General features: G+C 42.8%; 1 protein-coding gene across 1 annotated transcript in view; it reads left to right on the forward strand.

Annotated features, from left to right (window-relative positions):
- The window catches only part of LOC124287939 (ras-related protein Rap1-like), a 36,605-nt gene that overhangs the window by 308 nt on the left and 23,242 nt on the right, over nt 1-13,055 (forward strand). The window lies entirely within an intron of this gene.

Here is a 13,055-nt window from a genome sequence, read left to right on the forward strand (position 1 = left end):
TTTCATAATGTGTATTAATAGAATGGGAACACCTACATTAATTACACTTACATAAAATATTAGTACAATGCAATCGTAAACTGCGACGTCACGACATAGGATTGACTCTCTTTAAAAGTCAGTCGAATGGAAAGCTTCGCACCCAGCGATACCCAAAGTTCTACCCTACCCCTACCCCCTTCTCAGTGATGTGAATCAGGTGATCTCAGGACAGATATCACACACATCGTGATAACATATCTATATCACAACGTTTCATTAATATGACAGCGTTTAATTAAAATATTAGCTTTTAAGGGGGTGGTTGGGTAGCCCAGTTGTTAAAGCGTTCGCTCGTCACGCTGAAGGCCCGGGTTCGATTCTCCACATGGGTATAATGCGTGAAGCCTATTTCCGGTGTCCCCTGTCGTGATACTGCTGGAATATTGCTAAAAGCCGCATAAAACCAAACTCACTCACTCACTCACTATTAGCTTATATCTGACACTCGTTTCATATCATCGGTATGACTGGCGTGCTCCTGTAATAACCCGTATGTATAACCTACCGATAGCTATAATACATGAAACCAACAAGAACTGTTGTCTAAACCGGCATTTTATTTCGGTCCCTTGAGGTGCCGGTTTAGACAGGTTTCACTGTATATTCAATGGCGATATATTTCATACAACAAGCCGCTGTGTATGGATTTCTACAGTGTTGAGGTGACTGTTTTCAGTCTAGTAACGTTTTGATAACGTTTGTAAATGTTTAGTCAAATCCAATCTTCAAACGTACTTTTACATATAATGTTCTAAAACTGGAAACATTACCTTGGTAATGACAGTATACATTTCCCAACAATCACGATTACATACCGTTGCATATAAACCCATATACACGCTTAGACATTTGATTTAATTTTTTTATATTCATTATGAGTAATGAAAAGGATTGGCAAACAAGCCACAAAGCTTATTTTAATGCCACTCCAATACAACAACATTGATTATGTCCATATGTATGACATTTCAACAGTAAATAATTAAGTGACATTGAATTTAATGAATGAAATAAATTCATTTACACTAGGTTTACAGTTATGTATTACATTGTGTTTGAAGTACATTACTTCTTAAAATTTAAATCGACAAGATTTTTCTATAAAACAGTGAACAGATTTACCAATTTGCAAATTTTCAATTTCTGATGCTTGAATATTTCCATATAAGACCGATTTGAGACTGTATCCATTTCTATAAAAAGCTTAGACATTTGTTACCAGCGTATATCATTACATTAAAAACCAACACTGAATAAAAGTTTATTGCCGTATTATGAGTGGAGATGGTGTCGATGTTAAGACAACAGCATCATCGACAGTGTCAAGTTTTAGTACGTGTATGTGAATAAAGAGAATATCGGTTAATGGCGTAAAAAAAGTACAAATGAACAAAACAATTGGAATTCAGGTCACTTTCGTCGGTCTTTACTCAGAAGGAATGCAGCCTGAATGAGCAGCAGGATAACTATTTATGCCATTGCTTCCGAGATATATCTATTTCACATTGTTGTGTAAAATAGTTGTACACTGAGGAATCGGTGCACGCTATGCCCGAACCTCGCTGCATGTCCAACACTCGGTTTCCAGCGCACCAGTAGGTTATACTCGGAAGTGACTGTTTCCTACGAATTGTACATTTTCTCAGAACTTATCGTGTCATTTAGTGCAATAATTCTTGTCCAAACTACAAAATCGATCCAATCAGTCAAAGTGTGTTCTGACACCAGTTCACGAGTTCATCTATCAAGAAAATATCTGTATTTACTTTCAATTACCACTCAGAGCGACTCGACTGTTTCCGGAGGTACGGTTGTGTTTGCGCATATGGCTGAGTTCCTCATATTGACCTTTAATGCATATGGTCTGCCCAGACCGAGAGCCCAGTTTTCAGCGTGTCTTGGTGACATGGCGTTTTTATATGTTTGCGCTGTATATTTTACGCCAACTAACATGGTCGACATTTATCTTGAAACATCGGGTTCAAGGTAAGCAAACACAGGATTCAGCATGCACAATGAAAGCCGAGCGGACGCGATGGGTATAAGTGATTGTATCCGGTGCCTAAACATAATTACTATAACTGCTTATAAAGGTTTATCATTCGATACAATGGTTTGTGGTAGTAGCTGTTCTCGTGGCATAGCTTGTTGTGGCATTTCCAGTCAAAATATGTCAAACGGCAATGTGTCGGGAGTGCACCGACTGTCTGTAATTTAGACCTCGAGTATGGTGCAATTACGTCAGTGAGACAATCACTGCGTGACATTCGTGTTTATATTTGTATACTTTAGTTTAACATCTGTTAGGAAAATTATTAGAGTTAGTCACACATGATTATTGTATTATGGTCCGCACTTTCGAAAATGCCATGTGGAATATCATTGGGAATGCCTAATGCTGATCTTCGCAACCTCGGAAAAAAATCCTCTGTGAATCGTGTTTGTGTCTAGGTGATTGTAATGGGGATTGTATGGTCACAATGGCTGCAGTGAATGAGTTGTTATGTCACAGCATGTTTGTGGCGCGCTTAATGGTGCAACTCTGCACAGTGAATGCATGGACGACAGTCAACGGAAGGTAAAGGTACAGGCACAGTTGCTGTCGTTAAAGTTGACGGTACAGACATCGTCGATGTCGTTAATGTCGCTATTGTTAACGATGCGGTCATCGTCACTTTCGTTAATGCGGCAAAGTTAACAGTGCAGTCATCGTCAATTTCGGTAATGTTAACGGTGCAGTCATCGTCACATTCGATAATGCGGCAATGTTAACAGTGCAGTCATCGTCACTTCGGTAATGTTAACGGTGCAGTCATCGTCACATTCGATAATGTTAACGGTGCAGTCATCGTCACTTTCGGTAATGTTAACGGTGCAGTCATCGTCACATTCGATAATGTTAACGGTGCAGTCATCGTCACTTTCGGTAATGTTAACGGTGCAGTCATCGTCACATTCGATAATGTTAACGGTGCAGTCATCGTCACATTCGATAATGTTAACAGTGCAGTCATAGTTAATGTTAACGGTGCGGTCATCGTCACTTTCGGTTATGTTAACGGTGCAGTCATCGTCACTTTCAGTAATGTTAACGGTGCAGTCATCGTCACATTCGATAATGTTAACGGTGCAGTCATCGTCACATTCGATAATGTTAACTGTGCAGTCATCGTCACATTCGATAATGTTAACGGTGCAGTCATCGTCGCTATCGTTTATGCCAGCAAAGGTAACGGTGCAGTCATCGTCACCTTCTTTGCTGTCGGTAATAATAATGGTGCAGTCATCATCACCTTCTTCGCTGTCGGTAATAATAACAGTGCGGTCATCATCACTTTCAGTAATTTTAACGTTGCAGTCATCGTCACATTCGATAATGTTAACGGTGCAGTCATCGTCACTTTCGGTAATGTTAACGGTGTGGTCATCCTCGCTTTCGTTTATGTCAACAAAGGTAATGGTGCAGTCATCGTCGCTTTCGTGAATGCTGGTTATGTTAAAGGGGCGGTCGTCGTCGCTGTCGTTGATATCATTAGAATTAATGTTACAGCCATCGTCATTATTGCTTAGCAAATGTAATTATAATCAACACCGTCCCCAAACAGGTTAATGCATGTGTGACCCTGTGTTACAGTGTCATCAGTTGTGGCGCAAAGGTTATATGACATCTCTCCAGGGTTCGAATCTCCACTTGGGTACAATGTTAGTAACCCATTCATTGTGCGCGCGCACGCACACACACTACACACATATCCTCCCTCCTGGACATTACTGCTTGTTGCATTAGTGCTCAAACCAGGAGAAACACAACTCCCTCGCTTGCCCTTCATTGTACGGTTTTCATCAGTGAGTTCGGTTTTACGCTACTTTTAGCAATATTCCAGCAATATCATGGCGGGGAACACCAGATTGGGCTTCACTGATGTGGGGAATCAAACCCGGGTCTTCGGCGTGACGAGCGAACGCTTGAACCACACGGCTACCCCACCGCCGTTGTTTTCATCAGCATAATAAGAGCAGTGACCTTGACATAACTCTCTCTATATATGGCGGGTCATGCTTCACAATAAAGAGAACACAATTCAGTATATGAGGTAAAGTTAAACCCTTCAGCTCTCTAAACAGATGCCTTTTTTCCCACACTTAAAGGGGAAAGTGTGCTATTCCCAGTTGAATAGACCGTTAAAACCTGCTTTGATGCATCTTCACGACCTAGACATTAAACCATGCAGTTAAACAGACGGGTGCATATCCTTCATGCACTTCTCCTTAGCATAACACATGTTGCTTTGTTTGTTAGTTTGAGCATTTGAACATTTATCTCAATACGGTCCCGTGTGGGAATTCAGGTTTTCACAATTGCCTCCTGTTTCATGAAAATCTAGCGTCGTCAGTTTGCTCACAAATGCATTTGGTCACGGATTGATGAATCCTCACGTGTCCGCAGTTGACAATTTTTAGTCGAAGACATTTCCAACATTAAGGCATAAGAGAAAAATATCTCCAATTATGTTCCTTATTTTGGCTTGTGCAATATGTTCCCGTGTTTCATTTGAACAATTGACGCGTCTTTGCATGTGTTTGTGATGGTGTCATCGACGGCAGGATCCGCTCACATGTTCGGGAACACCTGGTATCATCACTGTGTGCTAGAGATTCATCAACACACGGATGCTATATAACTGGAATCGTACAGTCTGCTTTTAGCAGACATTTCATATGATTGGGGAAAAGGTTTTGTCTTTTCGTGTAAGTCTTCAGTTTAATATGATAAGGAAAGGCTATTGATGAACGGATCCACTGTATAAAGTTGGTTGGGTTGTTGTTTAACGCCGCACTCAGCAATATTCCAGCTATATGGCGGCGGTCTGTAAATAATCGAGTCTGGACCAGACAATCCAGTGATCAACAGCATGAGCATCAATCTACGCAACTGGGATACGATGACGTGTCAGCGAGACTGACCACCCGATCCCGTTAGTCGCCTCTTACCTCAAGCGCATGGGTTAGTGAGGACAAATGTTAACCGGGACCTTCCTGGATATCCGCTGTATGAAAAGGGTTTAAATGTTAATAGACATGAAGGTTTAAATGTTAATAGACGTGAAGGTTTAAATGTTAATAGACGTGAAGGTTTTAAATAACATCATTGTGTCCCATTTGGCGACATTAGTAAAGACTGACTGACTGACTGAGTTTGGTTTTACGCCGCTTTTAGCAATATTCCAGCAATATCACGGCTGGGGACACCAGAAATGGGCTTCACACATTGTACCCATGTGGGATTCGAAAGGACTTCGGCGTGACGAGCCAACGCTTTAACCACTAGACTACCCCACCGCCCCCATTAGCAAAGAAACCCTAATGACATGACACAGTGTGTTTACCCTTAACAGCCTCACATCCACAGAGCATCTCAACAGTTACACCATAGAGGGTTAAAACGGCCTTGGACAAAAACCTGGACCTGTGAAGTCGCCCACGAGATGGCAAAACACTCCATGTCCGACTCTGTCACGCGTTATTATTCTCTAGGTCACTGTGCTCTGGAAATGAAGGGACATACAGCGACACAATGTGGGCCAGTCCGTTTTTTTCTCCAGCCCCAATTGAGCCGTGTTAGGATTATAAGGCGGGGTTGGTATTAGAATTACGCTGTAAGCGTCTTATTGCGTACTTTGAGTTTATAGACGTAATGTGAGCTGGTTGAAGCTGAAGAAATGTTTTAAGTTAAAACTTAAGTTTTGTTCTGACATATTTGAAATAGTTTCATTGCGGTGTCTACACGCTTTTAAGTCTCTTAAACATTTGATGATGGATTGTTTTGGATTGGTCTCTAAATATGATGATGATGATAATCATCATCATCATCATCATCATCATCATCATCATCATGAACACGTCCAACACCGCCACTGACAACTCACTAAACATCAACGTCATCATGAACATCATCGTCGTTGTCATCATCACATCATCAAATACCCGTCCATCACCACCACGGAAAACTCACTAAACATCAACGTCGTCGTCGTCGTCGTCGTCATCATCATCATCATCATCATCATCCCATCATCATGAACACGTCCAACACCGCCACTGACAACTCACTAAACATCAACGTCATCATGAACATCATCGTCGTTGTCATCATCACATCATCAACTACCCGTCCATCACCACCACGGAAAACTCACTAAACATCAACGTCATCATCATCGTCATCATCATCATCATCATCCCATCATCATGAACACGTCCAACACCGCCACTGACAACTCACTAAACATCAACGTCATCATGAACATCATCGTCGTTGTCATCATCACATCATCAAATACCCGTCCATCACCACCACGGAAAACTCACTAAACATCAACGTCGTCGTCGTCGTCGTCATCATCATCATCATCATCATCATCAGTCCAAAACGTAATTGTCACCATGATCATAACATATTTCTTGTACATGTATGTACGTGGGTCCATTCAGGGACAGGGATTTTAAAAGCTTCATCAACATCGTCATCATCATCATCATCATCACCATCATCATCATCCGTCAGATGAAAGGACACCGAGATTTCATGCCGTATATCAGACTCGGAAACAAACTCGAGTGCAGACGGGTAGGGGTTATCGCACACACAACTCACAGCCCTAATCCTTTATATATTTAAATCGGTAAATATATGTTCATACATTCTTCCAAATTGACAAAAACATAATGCGTCTGCAAACTACTGTAGACAAAAAAATCACGGGAAAACGTGATTTTCGTAATACCACGCATCTGTCTCTGACATTTCACTTAGAACCGTGTTTGTGCGTGGGAGAAATGTTGTATCTCTGTATGGTAGTTTAGGCAGACAGGAGAACAGTTGTTCGAACAGTATATCACGCTAACGCATTTACAACGTGACTTACGATGACTGGCTGACATGCTCAATTATTGTCTAGAATACTACTTTTTACATTGGTGAAGTTCACGGTGACCCGGTGGAGGGGAATTGATTTGGTGTGAAAATACATGTTATATCTGGAGGGTTAATACTGACGAATCCCCAGTCCCGTTATACCCAATCACGTTAAGCGTTGATACTTGTTGTTGCATTGCCTGCACTAGGCATTATAGGCATGGAGCGGATATTACAAGGACTGGCTGGCGAGCAATCAGAGTGGGAGAGTGAGTTTGTTTTACGCCGTTTTTGGTAATATTCCAGCACCAGAAATTGGCTTCACACATTGTACCCATGTGGGCAATCGAACCCGGGTCTTCAGCGTGACGAGCGAACGCTTTAACAACTAGGCTACCCCACCGCCCCCCCTAACAATCAGAATGTGTCTGGGTTGGGTATCTCAGTACGCTATCACTATGAAACTGGCATAGTCTGGATCAGTGCAAGTCGCCACATGTTCCTATACCTGTGGATGCTCATGCTGTCGATCACTGGATTGTCTGGTCCAGGCTGGATTATTTATAGACCGCCGCCATATAACTGGATTAATGCTGAGTGCGGCGTAAAACAACAAACCAACTAGTCTTTCATCTGTGTCCCCGCATGGGTACAATGTGTGAAGCCCATGTTTGTGTGAAGCCCATGTTTGGTGTCCCCTGTCGTGATATTGCTAGAATATTGCTAAAAGCGGCGTAAAACTAAACTAACTCACTCATATGTGCTGTATTTGGAACGCGACGTTCTGCCCTCTGATCTTTTAGCACTATGCCAATGCTCTAGGCTTTACCAAAGTGCCACATGTCCATAGACCTATATATTCCATGCCTTCACATACAGCATTCTACGAATGATTAATATAACCAGAGATAATCAGAATCGTTGGGATCAGTCTAAGTAAACTTAGGCTCAGTATTATTCGTTACACTGCTATGTCAGTATAGCAGTGTAACGAATAATACTGAGCCTTAGTTTACTTAGACTGCGTTGATATGGAAACATTATTTGCGTGAAACAGACACTAATTTGAACGCCATTTCGTCACAGGCTACAATGATCTTAGCTCCTTACAACTGGTCCGGACCAATTGTGGGTTGGAATGATCTTAGCCGAAGCCTAAGATCGCGATCTTAAGGATTTACAATAATTGTAGCGCTAAGATCGTTCTGTGCAAGTGGGCCAAGATCTCCACTAAACAAGACGTTTAAGTTAACCAGATCCACCAAGAAAGTCGTGGCTTAAGTTAGCAAGATCCACTAAGAAATTCGTGGCCATCTTCTTTCGGGACAACAATGTGATAATACACACTGATTGTCCATATGCCACGGATTGTGAAGTCCGAATCAAAACATCATTGCTTGATTTTTAAGTCCGAATACATCCTTACTGGATTAAAGTTCGAATACATCATTGCTTGCTTGTGAAGTACGAATACACCACTGCTTGCTTGTGAAGTACGAACACACATGCTTTTGCAGCAACGAAGTGGAACGCGCTTTGAACTGTCACTAACATCTTTTAAGACTGGCCTCAAAACACAAATCCATCACCACATTTATTAGTGAATGATGCTTGTTTGTACATCATTGCTTGAACTCATACAGTTCGAAATGTGAATACACCACTGCTTGGTTGTCCAGAAGTACACAATAACAGTACAAATACACCATTGCTTGCTTGTGAAGTACGAATGTATCCTTGCTTCTGCTCTTCCCCACCCCACCCCTTCTCTCTCTTCCTCTCCCTCTTTCTCTCTCTCTGATTTTCATTTCATCTGACTCTGTATGTATGACATCATTATGTTATGGTGATGCTCGTATGGCTTACATCACTATCGGTTCGCTGCTGTACGTGGTGGTGCGGAGGATGGAAAACATCTGTGTGTTTCTAAAACTGGTATACAATGTACCAGAATATCTCTCGAACAAGCACCTGCACCCACTCAATGCCCACAACCGTCCTTCAGCCCACTACAAGCGTCTATACATGTACTCAATATATTTAAATACAGGCAGGTCACACCAGCTTCTAACATGGACGTATTGGACGTCATTCCATAATGCCTGCAATAAGCAGAAACTCTTGGGGGAAAACAGCCAGGTATTTTTCACCTGTGTTACGTTAAATGACTCTGTCAGGTGGCTTTTATCAAGGTGTTCAAAGGGAGCCAAGAATAGCTGACATTTATACCAGTTATCCTGGCGTATGATTGGGTGAAGTATGCCGCGGGGAAATCATATGTTTGGATGCATTGAGAAATATCTTGTTTGCTTAAAACCGAATTATTATGTCTCAAATCCGAAACGTAACGAAATGGGGAAATCGGAAAATCTACGACCCTGACAGAATATTAAGATCTCACAATTTAAATAGTTCCAATTTATTCGATAACTGAATTGGCAATAAATCCCTTGAAATATATTTTATAAGAATTTACACCCACCAACCCTATCCTACTGTTTCTAACACTCACTGGCGTAAACACGCACATACGCACACGTACGTACACGCACGCACATACACACATACATACTTTATCTCAAATTTTAAACTAGCATGTCCATAAACACGAAATTATTAATATATAAGCCTTTCGTTGTAAACATTCTTTTAAAAGATTACAGAGTGTGCTCCACCACCTCCGGCTCATGACCTACGCCACACGTCGCCTCTGTAACGTAACCCAACCTTGAACTCTATGTAGCTACATCCGCCCTCGAAATTCACACACGTGAAGGCGCGTGCACATGGTTTATCTATTCACGTGCTCCAGCACACTTTCCGCACTCGGTTGGCGTCACCGTAAATTCGATTTCTTTGAGAAAAACTACACTCACAACAAACATGGTTTCTTATAAGATTCCCGGGAGGTTTGCGGCGACTTGTTTTTTGGTACTTTGTAGGCGTTTGGCGAAAACATCTGTGATGTAAGTATGTAGGTACCCAGAGGTGTAATCCGGGGGAGGAGGGGGGCGGTGAAGAGTCAGTCACGCACCTTGATGCGCATGAGAGAGAGAGAGAGAGACAGAGAGAGAGAGAGAGAGAGAGAGAGAGAGAGAGAGAGAGAGATTCATGTAGTATAAACATAAAGTCTGAGTCTATCTGGTTAGGGAGTAGACTGACGCTTAGTCTCTATATATGTATAAATTTGATAGAAACAAATAATTCCTTACAAACTAAAAAGGAGTCCAAGTGAGATGGGAGATTCAGAGTGAGTGAGTGAGTTGGATTTTACGCCACTTTTAACTATATTCCAGCAATATCACGGCGGGGACACCAGAAATGGGCTTCAAACATTCTACTTATGACGGGACTCGAACACAGGGCGTCGGCGTGACGTGCGTACGCTTTAACCACTGGGTTACCCCACCGCCCCTTTGGAGAATGAGAACCTGAGGAGATGTACAAAGCTGAAGGGACTGGGTCGAAGGGAAATTAATGTATTGTAGGGGCTGTGTGACAGACTTAGGTGGAGGTGAGATGTGAGTGCGAATGCACATGGATGAGGATGGAGTGTGACAGGATTAGCAGAGAGGAGAAAGAAATGGAGAAATGGGCAAGGAGTGAGTGAGTGAGTTTAGTTTTACGCCTTTTTAGCAAAATTCCAACAATATCACGTGGTGAACACGAGAAACCGGGTGCCAACACTGTACCCATTTGGAGAATCAAACCAGGCTCTTTGGCATGACGAGCAAAGGCTTTAGGCTACCTTTGACTAGACACACGACTTTATCAATGGATGTTCTGTTTAATATGGAGCCGACCCACGGAGATCTGGGTTAGAATTGGTCTTCAGTGACCCATGCTTGTCGTAAGAGGCGTCTGACGGGATCGGGTGGCCAGGCTCGCTGACTTGGTTGACACGCCATCAAATCCCAATTGCGCAGATCAATGCTCATGCTGTTGATCACTGGATTGTCTGGTCCAGACTCGATTATTTACAGACCGCCGCCATGTAGTTGGAATATTGCTGAGTGCGGCGTAAAACAACTAGCTATGGAGCCACACTTAATAATGGAGCCACATAATAATACCCCCGTGCATGGTAAAGACGTTGTTGTCGTCATCGTCATCGTGTTACACATCTCACAAATCAAACCTGCGTTAATATTTGACAGTCCTTGCGGGAGTCTAGTCGCAAGACGTCTAAAATAGACCTGTCAGTTCGATGTGGCTCACATAAACAACAGGCAGTAAGCTTCTTTTCTCATTGAAGAAACCCATCCTCATCCACGGAACTTTCAGCGCCTTGACAGAATGATGTACTGGCGCATGTTACAAAAAGACTCGACATTGAATGTTTGCGTTTTTGTAGGGCTTTTTTGCGATCAGATTCTGATCAACCTTCAAACTGTTCATCGTTCTAAAAACATGGCCATCGTCTACTCTGTTTCTTTTAACTTGCGACAATCATCCGATTAACCGCGATTCAGATGAAGCAGTTGGTTGGTTGTCTAACGCCGCACTCAGCAATATTCTAGCTATATAGCGGCGGTCTGAAAATAATCAAGTTTGGACCAGACAATTCAGTGATTAACATCATGATCATCGATTTAAATTTGGGATACGATGACATGTGTCAACCAAGTCAGCGAGCATGACCACCCGATCTCGTTAGCCACTTCTTACTCTGAAGTCCAATTCTAACCCGGATCTTCACGGGTCAAGTATGTAAAAGTGTTGGGACGACGAAGACCAACTCACGACCGTGTTCTCACCATAATCAGACGTAGATAGTCGATAGGCATGTAGTTTCCAAGCTCGTTCTAACTTCGCTGTGCTCTAACCGCTAAGTGCATTCGTCACCATCGTAACCTCCAAGAAGCTTTTCGGCTTGTCCGAATAACACGATTTGGTCACGAATGCGCTAACTGCTATGACTACAACTGCTGACCGGGTTACAGGTAATGATAATACGCAGCCGGACAGACGCACGGACTGACGGACGGAGAGAAGTATCAAGTAATGTTTCAAAGGGCAAACGTTTTCAGCTCTAGTGAGTTGAAGTAGCAGTTAAGACCGGTGAAAGTCCGGGTCAAAAGTGATCTTTATTCTTATAATTCGTTGTAAAATAAAGGGTGTCTGACAGTCTTGTAGTAAGTTCTAGAGAATAGGTGCCCAACTGTGGTAAGCGGATAGAAATGAGGATTGTAATGCGTCACAGCATGTTATCATGCCGGAATCGTTGTTGATGCTATCAATCACCGGTTTGGGCTGGACTGACTGACTGACTGAGTTTGGTTTTACGCCGCTTTTAGCAATATTCCAGCAATATCACGGCGGGGGACACCAGAAATGGGCTTTACTCATTGTACTGATGTGGGAAATCGAACCCGGGTCTTCGGCGTGACGAGCCAACGCTTTAACCACTAGACTACCCCACCGCCCCTTTTGGACTGGACAACAGGCATTAGTGAGTGAGTGAGTGAGTATGGTTTTACGCTGCTTTTAGCAATATTCCAGCAATATCACGGCGGGGGACACCAGAAATGGGCTTTACTCATTGTACTGATGTGGGAAATCGAACCCGGGTCTTCGGCGTGACGAGCCAACGCTTTAACCACTAGACTACCCACCGCCCCTTTTGGACTGGACAACAGGCATTAGTGAGTGAGTGAGTGAGTATGGTTTTACGCTGCTTTTAGCAATATTCCAGCAATATCACGGCGGGGGACACCAGAAATGGGCTTTACTCATTGTACTCATGTGGGAAATCGAACCCGGGTCTTCGGCGTGACGAGCCAACGCTTTAACCACTAGGCTACCCCACCGCCCCTTTTGGACTGGACAGCAGGCATTAGTGAGTGAGTGAGTATGGTTTTACGCTGCTTTTAGCAATATTCCAGCAACATTACTGCGGGGGACACCAGAAATGGGCTTCACACCTTGTACCCAGGGAAACAGGCATTAGTACCTGGCAGTCGTGCAAAATAGCTTTGATACTCCTTTGTATATTTTGTCTTTGTTTAACTCCGCACTCGGCAATATTCCGGCTACATGAACGCGATCTGAAAATAATTGAATCTGGAGCAGACAATCCGGTGATTGATATTATGAA

This window comes from Haliotis rubra, unplaced genomic scaffold, assembly GCF_003918875.1.
Source record: "Haliotis rubra isolate DU_JTF1 unplaced genomic scaffold, ASM391887v1 Scf409, whole genome shotgun sequence".
NCBI classification, from domain to species: Eukaryota; Metazoa; Mollusca; class Gastropoda; order Lepetellida; family Haliotidae; genus Haliotis; species Haliotis rubra.